General features: G+C 44.7%; 1 long non-coding RNA gene across 1 annotated transcript in view; it reads right to left on the bottom strand.

Annotated features, from left to right (window-relative positions):
* Window positions 1-14,499, bottom strand: part of LOC132018786 (uncharacterized) — a 52,464-nt gene extending 37,965 nt beyond the window's left edge. The window contains exon 1 of the long non-coding RNA XR_009404585.1: window positions 14,360-14,499. This is a non-coding gene — a long non-coding RNA (uncharacterized LOC132018786). The remainder of the gene's footprint in view (window positions 1-14,359) is intronic.
* Window positions 14,500-15,072: the final 573 nt, after the last annotated feature.

The raw sequence follows: 15,072 nt of genomic DNA on the forward strand, positions 1-15,072 counted from the left end.
TTCTATTTCTTCCTGGTTCAGTTGTGGGAGTTTATATGTCTCTAGGAGAGCATCCATTTCTTCCAGATTGTTGAATTTGTTGGCGTAGAGTTGCTCATAGTATGTTCTTATAATTGTCTGTATTTCTTTGGTGTTAGTTGTGATCTCTCCTCTTTCATTCATGATTTTATTTATTTGGGTCCTTTCTCTTTTGTTTTTGATAAGTCTGGCCAGGGGTTTATCAATCTTATTAATTCTTTCAAAGAACCAGCTCCTAGTTTTGTTGACTTGTTCTATTGTTTTTTTGGTTTCTATTTCATTGATTTTTGCTCTGATCTTTATGATTTCTCCTCTCCTGCTGGATTTAGGGTTTCTTTCTTGTTCTTTCTCCAGCTATGTCCAGAGTTACATGCTTTAACCGGAAACTAGTAAAAATAGAATAAAATAAAATAAAGTAGTGTACCTTAAAACTGCATTCTCAGGTGGTTCAGATCGACTATTCTTCTTGTCCTCAGGAGACCCTACATCTAGAACCACAGAAGCAACTTCTGTTTGTAACTGACCTTGCCTGAGAACCACGTTTGCAGCAGCATATTTCTCCTGTCTGGACTCAGATACAGGTCTCCCAATAACCTATGACATTTCACCTTTGATCCCTTCTTCTTTCCCACACTGACCTCTGGTAACTCCAAGCGCTGTGAATCTATTACCTTGGCTACCTGAACTCCTGACACCTGACTCACACTTGCATGAATCCAGGAGTACCCGCTGGTACAGCTGACAGATTTGTTAGTCTTGACCTTGACTTTGATTTTTCTCGCCAAACTGCCATTCTGAGACACTAAATGGCTGTAAGATCTCATTAAGGAGGTTTGTGGAGTCACTTCCTTGGGAAGTTTTCATAAGAAAAGCTGAATAAACTTACGTAGGTATATGAGTCTAGCCTTGGACTCAGAGGCATCCTTATAAGTCTGCGGTCCTTATCAACATGACTGCTCTAACCCCACACGGCGCCATGCTGAAAAGAAAGGGTTTCTGTAGGTTACTAGAAAATGCTGACAGTCTCTCTCAGTTTCAATTTCAGGTCCTCCTCACGGGAGATGTGTCCTGTATGTGTGGATGTTAAGTCACAGAATCCCTAAAGAAATTATGGAATTATGACAATAAACCTGCAGCAAGAACCGCAAACACAAAGAACTTGATTTTGCCCCAAATCATTAAATATTTCTGGTAAGAAATTTAAATTGACATCCTTTATCACTTATTTCACCTTTGGAGAGATTTCTGAACACTCGGAGGCACCTTTATTGAAATGGCTGTGGTAGGGGCGCCTGGGTGGCTCAGTGGGTTAAAGCCTCTGCCTTCGGCTCAGGTCATGATCTCAGGGTCCTGGGATCGAGTCCCGCATCGGGCTCTCTGCTCAGCAGGGAGCTTGCTTCCCCCCCCTCTCTCTCTGCCTGCCTCTTTGCCTACTTGTGATCTCTGCCTGTCAAATAAATAAATAAAATCTTTAAAAAAAAAAAAAAAGAAATGACTATGGTTTGATTTCTGTTCAAGGGATTGGAAAAAAAAAAAGAAAGTCAGGGCTTTCTGAATTAAGCCTTCCCATATCCATCTGGGGGAAGGAGATAGCTGTGAAGCCTTCTACAGAGGGAGTCTGGCCCAGAAAGGTGCAAGATGAGAGCATGTCTTAAAAACATAGAGCAAGATGACGTCAGGCATCCAAGAGTCTGGGAGAATGAGGCCCTGCTAGGCTGCCCCATATGAAAACACTGTGGGACATGTGGGACCCCAAGGAGGCACAATGAGGCAGATTGACAGGATGAGGCTGAAGGAAGCCTTTCTCTTTCTCCTGGGGTGTTGGCTTAGCATCCAGGATTGCTAAGCCCGGGGCCCTGCCTGCCTTCCTTGCTGGACATTTTCCATTGTGCCCACCCAGGAATAGAAATCACCACACAAAGGGACTGAACAAACAGGAGCCCCAGACGCTCAGCCCTGGGAGCCATCTTCAGGCAATTCATCTCACTACCAGCTGTCCAGTGTTTTCCGATGGGAGCAGAAATCCTAACTGACACGGGGCCACCAGACAGCCCAAGCTGGGCATTTCCCTCGGCAGCTCTAATTCCCCAGGGTCTTTACAGGGATCCTGACCCAGAAATGCATCTCAATAGGTAAGAAGTTAAAAAAACACAAACAAACAGGGGAAACAACCGGGTGATAAAACATTCTTGAGTTCGGGGGAACTCAGAAAGGGTATTTGGAGCACAATTCAAGCTTGGGCCAGCCAGCTCTGTTCATGCTGATAAGTCATTTTGGGAAAAACAAATGAATTCATATCTGATAAACCAGCACATTGATAATACCAAATTCCTTTTGCTTTTCTAAGGCTCTATCAGGGAGGGGGCAGATAAATTCCTGCTGTACGAGGAGGACCGAGGAAGGTAAGATTTAACCGCGGGTGCGACACAATGGAGTTTCTCAGTTCAATTGGTTTTGCTGGGACTCGGGTGATAAATGGCCTTCCTCCCAGATAGTTAGGACATACCTTCATGCCCCCATACCTGCTGGCAGCCCCCATACCTGCTGGCAGCTGATAGACTCTGTTTCGAGAGTGTGGTTCCAATCATAAATCAGCTAAGTGGATCTCAGGGGAGATTTTTTTTTAATGGCTCCGGGGGGTAGGTCAGGCGCCGTCTAAATGGTACTTCCCATTGCACACACACACGTGTATACACACATTCATAAAAGTTCTTCTCCGTGTTTGTTGTCTCCTCATCCTTACCTAGGCAATGGGTGACCCTGGAGAAAAATAGGGTTAATAAACTAGAGATTGGGATTATGCTGAATGAAATAAGTCAAGCAGAGAGAGTCAATTATATGGTTTCACTTACTTGTGCAGCATAAGGAATAACACAGAGGACATGGGGAGATGGAGAAAAGGGAGTTGGGGGAAATCGGAGGGGGAGACAAACCATGAGAGACTATGGACTCTGAGAAACAAACTGAGGGTTTGGGGGGTAGGGGGTGGGGAGATGGGGAAAGCTGGTGGTGGGTATTATGGAGGGCTCGTATTGCGTGGAGCACTGGGTGTGGTGCATAAACAATGAATTTTGGAACACTGAAAAAAATTAGGCTAAATTAAATTTAACCTAAATATCGATATTTAGGTTAAATATTAATAAATTGAAGATTGGGCTGGATTCTGAATGGTAGCTCTTGTAAAATGCCTTCTGATTCCGCATCTGGTCTTAGCAGTGACGTATATGTGTATTTACTCTTTGTGATGGTAAATGGTGGAACATAGACAAGTAAAAAATGCCCAGATACTCTGGTGACTGCTAGCAAGTTATACACGAAGTAGGTAGGGATACCGGAAGAACAAGTGCTGATTCTTTCTGGGTAAGTTAAGGATGAATTTATACAAAAGATCTTGAAAAATGGTTAGGACATCAGCAGACAAAAATTTTTTTCTGAGTACTCCTAGTACAACATAACCACGCTCAAATCCCCATTCATTCATTTATTCACCAGAAATACCTACACAAGCACTTGGGATATAATGGTTAATAAGGCGGACATCCTTGTTTCCATCACGCTGTGATGTAATTATTTAAGGACTACAATTGTAACACAGTCTGAGGCAATAGAAAGGACTAGGCAGGAGGGGCAGCTTGCTTTAGCAGCACGTCACAGAAGGACGAAGACGTTCCAGGCTGCCTCTCCTTTGGCTCTTCCTCACTAAAGGTAAAGTTTTCCCTGCAATTTATCAAGCTTATTCCTTGGAGAATAGTCCCTTAAAAGGAACTTCTGATGTCATTTGGTCAAAATATTCAGAGTCAAGGCTACATCCATCTTCCTGCTTTGTTCCCTGAAGTCCAAATTAAAGGGTCTTCCTTACAATACAGATTTGATTTTGTTTTCCATCACCAAGCAGGGGCCTGGGCAGACAGCTCCCTGTACTTGTCCTTCAGAGACAGTCCTCAGAGTCCCAGAGGCAGCCCTGCCTGCTGGTCCGCGCTGAGAGGCAGACGTTGCCTCTCTCTTACGAGCAGACACTCCATATGAGACCGTGGGGGCCGCTGCCTCTCTGAGCCTCAGTTTCCCTTTTCTTCTAAAAAATTGAAATTGAGTTAACTCTAAGGTTCTTTTCTACCCTCATACTTTCAGAATCTCCTTCTCTGTCTATTTATTAGCAGAGAAATATCTGGAATCAATGGTGCTTTTGCATCATTAGAGGGCAGACTTCCCTTGGAGTAGGAAACGAAGGAACGTTTTGAGAAATTAAAATATTTATTTCATGTGCAGCAGTGGCTTCTTCTCTTGGTGAGCATCAGAGAGTGAAGGACGGGGGAAGACAGTGGAAGTGAGGAAGCTGTCAATCAAATCCTTGGGGTACAGTGTACCGTGTGGAACTGCAGGTCCCATTAGTCGGCCATGAAATCAGCTCATCACGTTAGAAATAGCGTTAAAATTAAAATGAAGTAGGGGCCCCTGAGTGGCTTGGTCGGTGAAGCATATATGACTCTTGGTTTCAGCTCATGAGACCGAGCCCGGTCTCGGGCTCTGAGCTCAGCGAGGAGTCTGCTTGTGATTCTCTTGCTCCCAATCTCTCTCTGCCTCAGAACGTACACTTTTTTCATCTCATAAGATTCCTTAGTTAGTTTGGATCTTTGTAGTCTTTGTTATTGGCTTTAAAGTTAGACCTGCACCCAGGTCCCAATCCCACCATTCCAGAGGAGTGTGACTCTGGGGAAATAATTTAGCCTGTTTCTGTCTGGTTGCCTTATCTTTTAAAAATGAGAATAATGGGGCACCTGGGTGGCTCAGTGGTTAAAGCCTCTGCCTTCAGCTCAGGTCATGGTCTCAGGGTCCTGGGATCAAGCCCCGCATTGGGCTCTCTGCTCAGCAGGGAGCCTGCTTCCTCCTCCCTCTCTGCCTGCCTCTCTGCCTACTTGTGATCTCTGTCTATCAAATGAATAAATAAGATATTTTTTAAAAATGAGGATAATTGTACCTTGCACATGGGGTTGTTGAGTTGTTTTTACTCTATTAGCTAATGTATGTAAAGGTTAGCCCAGTCCCCAGCACATAGTAAGCTTTCAAAAAATTATAGTTCTCATAGTTAAAAGAGAATTAAACAGTTTTCCTTCTTGATTTAGGAAGCCTAAGTGCAGAAAAAGCCGTGTGATGACTGATAAACCAACGCAGAGATCCACCTTCTAGAAGCTGCCTCCCTGCCCTCACCCAGGCCCCGAGAAACCGGGTATTAGGTGACAGTCATAAATTAGCATTCACAGCAAAGAACAAAAACTGATCTCAGCTCATATGCACCTCCTTCAAATTGCTCCTTTAATCTGGCTAAGAGACCATATCATTTCTGGGCTGTTTTCCAGTTGAAAAACTAAAGAACACGATGTTCCTATTTAGGGTGAGTTAGTTGGCTGTTGACTTGGGACAATTCACTGCCCTGAACGGGATCTGACTTCTCAACTCGGCATCAGGACATGATCCTGAAGCGGGGCATTAAATGTCGTGTGTACACTCGGTAGCTTTTAGAGTGCTGGTGACAGAGGAATCCCGTAGGGGTAATATAGTTGTTTTCTGAGAAACCAAGTCTTGTTATTCGTGAATATCACCAATTGGAGGTGATGAAATTCATGGGACATTCACAAAACATGGAATATCTTTTATCTTTAGCCCATCTTGTGCCCTATCTGTGGCCAACAATCTCAGCTGACCCAGACTTGGTCCTTTCCAGAAACTGAGCTCACAGTCTTCCAAGTTACCAGAGCTGGTGGACAGATTGATGGTTTATCTGACACATGACAAAGTTATATAATTTTCAGTTGTAAGACAGGACAGAGATCGGGGCGCCTGGGTGGCTCAGTGGGTTAAGCCTCTGCCTTTGGCTCAGGTCATGATCCCAGTGTTCTGGGATCGAGTCCCACATCAGGCTCTCTGCTCAGCAGGGAGCCTGCTTCCTCCTCTCTCTCTGCCTGCCTCTCTGCCTACTTGTGATCTCTGTCTGTCAAATAAATAAATAAAATCTTTAAAAAAAAAAAAAAAGACAGGACAGAGATCATCTAAAATAAATCCTTCATTTTACATTGAGGAGACAAAGCCAGAGGTATGAGATTCTCTGCTTAATTTTGTCACTCAGTGTGTGGCTCAGGACCTGCACTCAGACATTCTGTCTCCAAGCCCGGTACCCGTCCCACTGCATTCTAGATTCCCAACAATGGGTATGAAATAAAGGCAGTTCAAGGTCATGGCAGGACTACTTAGAGTGGCCTTCACAAAGCAGGCCGTCAATTCTCCATCAGCCTGGCCATGAGACAGACTTTCCAGGAAAGGGAGGAAACGAGGCTTTCTGACACCCAGCATCTCATATTTCTAAAGAACAAAAAAAGACAGACTCCCTTTCTGAAGGGCATTTGACTATATGTTTCAAAAGCTTTGTGAATATTCATGACTTTTAGCTTAATGATTTCACTCCTAGAAATTAATCATGAAGAAAGATCCTAGATAAGAGCATAGAGTTAGCTACCAGGATGACATGACATTGTTTTTATAACAAGATCTTGGACCCAGGAGAATTGTTTAAATAAAGATGATATATGTATATACCATCATTTATTTTATAACCAAAAACGTTCTAACTTTTAGAAAGTAACATCTAATAACCTGGGGGAAATGTTCTTGATGTAACAGCTTCAGAAAACAGTGTGTGCAGAATGATTCTAATTCTGTAACAACAATCTATATTTATACCTCTTGTTTGTTTAAAATAAGGACTCAGATTAGATATTTCAATATATCAAGAATAGGTGGTAAAATGACTGAGCCATTAATATTTTTGTCTTTGGGTTTTGTTGTATTTTCCAAAATTTTGAACATGCATACACATCACTTTTGTAATGAGACAAAATTACTTACAGTCTGATTTCTTTCTTTACTGTGCTTCTGGAGTAGTCCCAACAAGCTAAAGATGTAGGGTGCCACTCTAGACCATAAGTGGGGGAACAGTGGTGAGAACAGGGAAGGAACAGACTCTGCAGATTTATTATGGCTAGTGTTTCCTGCCCTTTGGGTATATGGTAAACTTCATCAGACACAAGATATTTTTAAAGATTTTTATTTTTTAATGCTTTTTTCTAGACTATTTGAAGGTAATTGGTCTGAAACTTTTTTTCTTTTCTTTTTTTCTTTTTTTTTTTTTTTAGATCAAGCTCCAATCAGCTCAGTCAGCTTAACATCCTACTCTTGATTTCGGCTCAAATCATGATCTCAGGGTCTTGAGATTGAGCCCCCGCATTGGGCTCCACACTCAGTGGGGGGTCTGCTTGAGATTCCCCCTCTGCTTTTGTCCCTTCTCTCTGCTCTTTCCCTCACATTCTCTCTCAAATAAATCTAAAAAACAAAAACAAAAACAAACAAGCAAAAAAAAAAAAAAACAAAAACAAAAACAATTTGGGAGGGAAAACCCCATGACCTAACCTTTCTATCTAATTCCACTTTCTATTGGTTATATAAAATTGGTGAGAAACAAAATAAAACACATTGTAGCAAACTGTTTGCTGGCAATAAATAAGAATCACTTACTGTATATGAAGAAACTATGTATATGAAGAAACTTGAGCCTTATCCACAGGATCTCAAGCTATAAAGCCATGTTCCATAAACTTAAAATTAACCTCCTAATGTTACTATCTTGTTAGTATGTTGCAGATTACTTACAGAGAACAGATGTATTAATGGTCCATGCCACCTGGAGGTTTTACCATCCAAGCACATTTGGGGATTTATATCTACTTTAGCACGGGGTGTGGGTGAGTCATATTTGAACCTGAACACACATACCTCAGTTTAGGAATTGGGAAATTATAGGCCAAAAATAAATTGGATACAAAAATGTATCACTATGCACTATAAGGCTAATGAAATAAACTACATCAAACCACATTGGCAGTAACGAAGCTAGACCAAGAGCAATTTGTCACTGAAAAGCAAAAATGACAGCTATTGAACACTGCCTCCAACCAAAACAAAAATGATGAGGCACTGATTTGAAAGTCACCTTCTCAAAATTTATGGAATTCCAAATGTCAGCTTGTACCTCTACACCATAGGGCATGGGCAATGCAGCCACACAGTTCCATCCTTTGGTAGAATATGAGAGAAATTAGAGTACTCAGTAAGTCCAATAATAGATTATTCTTGGTTTATGGTTGTGAAGTTTGTGTAACTTTTTTTTTAAAGGATTTTTTTTTTTTTTTAAGATTCTATCCATTTACTTGAGAGAGTGTGAGCAAATGAGAGAGAGAGAGAGAGCACACATGACGTGGGGAAGGGTAGAGGGAGAGGGAGAAGCAGGCCCCTCACTGAGCAGGGAGCCAATGTAGGGCTGGATCCCAGGACCCTGGGATCATGACATGAGCCAAAGGCAGATGCCTTAACTGACTGAGCCCCCCAGGTACCCCCAGTTTGTGTAAATTTATAATTTCCTTAGCAGATTGGTTCTATGTACAATGGAACTCAGCAGCCTTGCTCCGCTCCTGCCTGCAGGCGTATAGGAAAGGATTCTCATTTTATTTATTTTATTTTTAAAAAGATTTTACTTATTTATTTGTCAGAGAAAGAGCACAAGCAGGGGAGCAGCAAGCAGAGCAGGCAGAAAGAGAAGCAGGCTCTGCACTGAGCAGGGAACCTGAGGTGGGGCTCGATTTTAGGACCCTGAGATCATGACCTGAGCCAAAGGCAGCTGCTTAACTGTCTGAGCCACCAGGCACCCCAGGATTCTCATTTTAGAATCACCATTCTGTCCGAGGGTCACCACTGCACCAAGTTAGTCATGTAGATTACCATGAGACTACAGAAGTTTTGATCAATGTGAAGTAGAGAAATGAGTGAGAATCTGGGTGCCTGGGTGGCTCAGTGGGTTAAGCCTCTGCCTTCAACTCAGGTCACGATCTCAGAGTCCTGGGATCGAGCCCCGCAGCAGACTCTCTGCTCAGCAAGGAGTCTGCTTCCCCCTCTCTCTCTGCCTGCTTCTCTGCCTACTTGTGATCTCTCTCTCTCTCTATCAAATAAATAGAAATGAGTGAGAATCTAATACCTGGGTTCACCCCGGGCCTCTGAATTTTGACCCCAGGAGTCAGGGGGCAGAGAAAGAGGCTTCTTCTAGAAAAAAAATGCAGACGGCTTTTCTGTTTTCTGTTTGATCTTGCCTCCTTTCCTGTTCAAGTTCTGAGTAGTCACAAAAGAGAAGATTGGTTGTGGAGGACATCCCATGTCAGTGGATTTTGGGTTTGTTTGTTTGTTTGTGATGACTTTTCATTTTTTTGGTTGTTTTTAAACAAGCTGTCTCTCATCTCTAGAATTACTTCCCTTTTCCATCACTGTGCACCCTTGTTCTGCAGAAATAAAGGCAGGGGTGGGGCTTTGGAATTTTAAAAACAAAGACAAGAAATTGGAACCTCTGTAATAGCCTCCACCTTCAGGGAGTGAGTGATCATGAGACCATTCCCGACCGACCCAAAAAGAAAACCCAGGGAACCTCACCACAAGACAGGCACTGTGAGGCCTGGGCCTTCCGAGGGTTGGAGAATTCGCTGGGATTCGTGGAATGGGTGGAGGGTGTGAATTCCAGCAACTGAAAGAGCTTTGCTTAACCCCCTCCCTTTAAAAATGGTTTGGCTTGTCAGATGTGATTTGGCCCTGACGATTTACATGTCTCCCTCCAGGGGCAGAGGATAATGGAACAGTAGCAGTGGTCTGGAGGCCTCACGATCATCCAGGCACCGGGACGACACCACGTGCAGGCTCCCGCTGTGTGCCACATGGCCAGACTCTGAGGCTACTCAGGGCTTGCAGACTTGGGGGCGCCCCTGGTCGCCACTGCCGGGTGCAGAGGCCCCGCAATTGCTGAGGCCGCCCTGTCAGAACAAGTCAGGTCTTGCCACCTTGGGTCTGGGTGAGGCTTGTCTCCCGGCCCCTCCCTCCTGCTGTCTGTTCTGCTGTGCGGCCTCTTTGAGCTTCTCAAGGTTTCTGGACTCTTCCTACCAACCCCCATACTCAGAAAAAGTGCTGATCTTTGCCTGAGGAATGAAAATCGGCTGAGGTTGACCACTACCTTTCTTTCAAAGCTGTGTATTTAAGATCTATTTATTTCAACAAGAAAGAGAGAATGCACACATAGAGGGGTAGAGGCGGGGGAGAAGGGAAGACACAGGCTCCCCCCTGAATGAGGAGTCCGTTGGGCGCTGGAGCCCATGACCCTGAGATCATGACCAGAACCGAAGCCCAGAGTGTGTCGCTTAACCGACTGAGCCACCCAGGAGTCCCTGACCACACTGCCTTTATGAATGCAGTTGTCATTCTCACATTTTCCTCCAGTGGTGCAGACAGGGTCTGTCCCCTGGCAGAGATGGAGTGGTATTTGGGGGACTAGAAGGGCTTCTCAGGTTCCTACACATCCCAGAACTACTCCTTCGTCAGATAAGTTCTGCTCCTGAGGGAATGATCGAAAGGGGCAAACGCAAGCTGGAAACAGTCACTGGCTATTGCCAGCTGTCAAAGGATTTCCAACAAAGAATTTAGATTTTTTTTTTTTCCTCTCAGGAAAGAAATTGCTCCTATCCAGAAGTGCCTCTGCCATGTCTTTACTTACACTTTCCTGGTTATAGGGAAGCACTGGGTAAATGGCCTAAATGAGCTGTGCCTCAGTTTGCCTTATCTATAAAATGGGGATAACAAAACAGTATTATCTTTTAGGAGAACTAAATGTGATAGTCGGTGTGAGGAGGCATTTGGAAGAATCCTTGACACAGAAATCACACCTGGGTGCCATCACTGTTCGCCTCTGAGGCATGAGGGGTTAAGACTTAGCACCTAACTTTGGAATAGGGCCCAAAGGTGGGGTTGTTGTTTTGTTTGTTTCTAAACTGAAAGGACAAAAGTTAAGCAGCAGGACACCTTTTCTCACTTTGTGCATTTGGGGACTCACGTGGCAGGGGCTCATCGCCAGGAAGCCTCTTTGCCCTCGAAGTGGCTCTCGGTCAGTCAGACGGAGCACACGGGCCCACAGTTCCATCTTCTTCCCTCAGCTCCTCTGACGCAACTCCTTAATTGTCTGGTTTGGCTCACCCCATACTTCTGTCTGTTAATTTTGCTTTGTGTCACCTGTCAACCACTGTCCAAAACCAAGAACTAAGTTCTCTCTCAGCAAGCACGCAATACTGAGAGAAAAAGAAAGAGAGAAAAGGCAGGGAAAGTCTTGAGCATATGCTCAGTTGGGTAATGTAAGCTGAATCCACAAAATCCAAATAAACCAATGCACATTTCCATCAACAGCTGCTTTGGCTGTTGGGTGTCCTGGTACAGATCACACAGAAATTGTGTGTTTCTATGTCTGTCTATCCTGCCAGATTCAGCTTCTTCCAGCTTCCAGGGTCCTCTGTGTATCCCTCAAGCCAACACGGGAGGTTCTAGGGATATGTTTTCTGCTTAGCCAGTGGCATACCTCCCCTCTGGTTACTGAGACTAGTCAGGGAAGGCCGAGATGAGGGTTTCTTTCTGCAGATATACTAGTGGGAAGGACAGGCTCACCTAGCATCTGAGAAAAGAGGCCAGGCATGGCTGTGTCTTCTGGAGCCTACGGCAGCCTGGAGATCCGTCCTGCATGAATCTCTGCTCTGATGCCTGTGATTGATGCGGTCACTTGTCTGTCCGTCCCTTAGCTAGGGCTGTGCTAACAAAATCGCATGGGCTGGTGGCTTATAAACAACAGGATTCACTTTTCACTGTTCTAGAGATGGGGAGGTCCACGATCAATGTGTTGGCACATGCTGTATCTGGTGGAAGCCTCCTTCTGGGTTGCAGACAGCCGACTTCTTGTCGGAAGGCGATGGGAAGAATGCTAGCGAGCTTGCCGGCCTCTTCTTATTAGGAGACTCCTAATGAGGGCTCCATCCTTGTGATCTGATTGCCTCCCACAGGTTCCACGTCCAGATGCCATCACAATGGGATTAGGCTTCCACTGCCTTAATTCTGGGGGACACAAACCTTCAGTCTGTTGCAGTGTCTCATCCACACCCTTCCGAGCTCTCTATCTCCACTCCCACTAACCAGGCAGGACACAGGATGGCTGCCTCAGGGACATTTGTTGGAAAGACTCACAGGGCAGCTTGCATAGCCCTGGCCGCTCACCCAAGCATGGCAGCAGCCCTGCTTTCTTCTAGCCACTCTTCCTGTGCCTAAAAAGGATGAGGACCAGTCGACAACACTACTTACCATCCAAGTCCTAGTGGGACCCTTTCCAACGTGGTTAGGACATTGGATCCAATAGCATGAGCATCAGAATTTGAAACAAGGTGATTTTTATTCTCACCCTTGTGACAAACTAGCAACAAACATGCCAAGGCCTGGGACAGAGAAAGTCAGGTCTCTAAGAGGAGTCAGCCAATATTCCCAGTTCTGTGACTCTGTCTGACTCGCTTTGTAGGCTACAGCCAAATCTCTTATCCCCAGTACCTATCTAAGCAATTGCACCCTCTCACCAGTGAGAAAAGGACAGAAAGATTCACCCTAAGACAAAGAAAATCTCCAAAGGTGCAAATCAGAACTTCCAGAAGTCACCTGGACAGAGCTCTGTGTTTTTGTCATTTTATTTAATCTCAGCATTTTTGGTTCAGGGTTGTCTCCACTCCACAAGACAAGGAGAGAAGAGACAGACAAGCAATCTACAAGGGAAGAAAGCCAAGAGGAAAGAGAGATGCGATGAGAAGGTTGGTGAGCAGTTAGTTGATGTAAAAGTAAGGGTCAAGCACTGAAATACTGTTTTACTAAGTAAATAATCTCCTGTATCTCCTATCGGACTCTTGGTCTGCTTTGTCTTTACCCCAGTCTCAGGCATCTGGGTGGCTCAGTGAGTTAAGCACTGCCTTTGGCTCAAGTCATGATCCCAGAGTCCTGAGATCGAGTCCCATATCAGGTTCCTTGCTTGGTGGAAAGACTGTTTTTCCCTCTGCCTGCTGCTCCTCTTGCTTGTACTCTCTCTCTCTCTCTCTGTGTATCAAATAAATAAAATCTTTAAAAAAAAGAACCTTCTATTAAAAACAAAACAAAACAAACCTGGCCCTTCGGGGATGGAGAAAGAAAGGCTATGAGCACAGGAAGTCATCCCTAAGTGCAGTCCTCCCTCGCTGCACCTGGCCGCACGCCCCTCCCCCACAGCTCCTGGTGAAAACCCACTTGCTGTCGCACCTGCCACACTGTAGCAACGCTGGCTCATGGAAACAGGAGTCCACAGGGGCCTCAGACCAACTTATTAACCTTTATATTTGAGGGTCCAGCCCCTACTCTGTTTAACAAATATTATTCAGAAAGAGCTGAAACATTTCCTGTGACGAAACACAGTGAAACAAATAATTCTGCTATTTGCCTAGTTGATTAAAAATCCTTAAGGTAGGGGCATCTGAGTGGCTCTGTCAGTGAAGCAGCTGACTCTGGATGCCATCTCAGGTCATGATCTCAGGGTCCCGGGATCGATCCCTGGGTAGGGCTCTGTGCTCAGCAGGGAGTCTGCTTCTCTCCCTCTCTCTGCCCCTCCCCAGCTTAAATAAATTTTTAAAAAATTCTGAAACTAGAAACATGTGTAACGTACTCTCCTTCTCTTCCTGTGATCATCGAGAGTAAACGACAAGCTTCACTAGAACTAGAGCAAGAAGGACCACGTGCAGTGCCTACACGGACATACTGGCAAGAAGGCACACCATCGAGGGGCAGTATTATTGTGGCTCAGCAGGTCCTTCCTTGCTGGGGTTAGAGGCCAGAGGTTGGCTATCAGGTCAGTGCTGCCTGCAGACCCCCCAGCAAATTGCACAAGAAGCACTGAGGTCTTCTTGTTATAAATGAGCTGTGAGCCCACAAAATAGAAGAGGGGACCTTGATGCTTTAGCACCATACAGGTATCAAAACCAAAATTTATCCTGGTTTGAGAGTTTCTCTCTCCCGGGCTCAGTTTTTCCACTTTTAGCTTTCCTGACAAGTTGTCATCAAAGAGTTATGGTTGGAACAAGAGTCCTCTAGGCAGATTATTAGCCAAAACAACAACGACAACAACAACAAAAACTCTTACAGTTTTTAACACATCGGACATCCACCTTATTTCAAATGGCTTAAAATGAATAGAGGAAGAAGGATGGACTCGAACTAGACAATATCCTCATCATTGTCCCTACAGTTTCATCATGACCCTGGTAGCTCCCCATCCCCTTCCTGCCCGGTGCCGTCCCCTTCTGTACACCCCGGACAGGCTTCCCCCTCTATTGGAAAGTTTGCTTTATGCCTCTCCGCGTTTACAAAGGACCTATTTTAGTACCTGTTTTCACGAACCAGTAGAAACCCAAAGAGGATTTTCCCTTTCATGAGACGTTAACTGCTTCTTTGCCTTTTGCCAGTTCAGTTTTCGAGACCTTTGTAGAAACGCTCTACTTTCAGACAGTGGGGGAACCTGTGTTCTTCTTCTTCTTGTGCTTTGGCAGCCTCTGCTCTGCTCAGAAAGGCATGCGAAATGACTGCTGGTGGAACCGCTCTCCATTGTTAGGGAGACAATAAAAGGATGTCTGATAAGGATCTTACGACAGATTTTTCTCCAGCTGAAGCATATTGGCGGCACAACTTTCCAAATTTGCTTTCTACCTGTGACTCCACGGAGCTAGCTCAGACCCCTTGCCAAGAGAGGACATTGTTCCTTCATTTCTAGAGGCTGCAAACACTTCACTGCATTGTTGCAGACATTGTCTTAGAACCGGCTGGTTCACACATGACTGATTGGAGGCTATAAATCCTTTAAATAAGAACATCCTGGGGCCCCTGGGTGGCTCAGTCAGTTAAGCATCCAACTCTTGATTTCAGCTCAGGTCATGATCTCAAGGTCGTGAGATCAAGCCCCGTGATGGGCTCTGTGCTCAGCTCAGAGTCTGCTTGTGATTCTCTCTCCCCCTCTCTCTCTTCCCCTTGTGCTGATGCTCTCTCTATCTCCCTAAAATGAATAAATAAATCTTAAAGTGAGTAAGAGCATCCATATGTATT

This window comes from Mustela nigripes, chromosome 5 (genome assembly GCF_022355385.1).
Source record: "Mustela nigripes isolate SB6536 chromosome 5, MUSNIG.SB6536, whole genome shotgun sequence".
Taxonomy (NCBI): Eukaryota; Metazoa; Chordata; class Mammalia; order Carnivora; family Mustelidae; genus Mustela; species Mustela nigripes.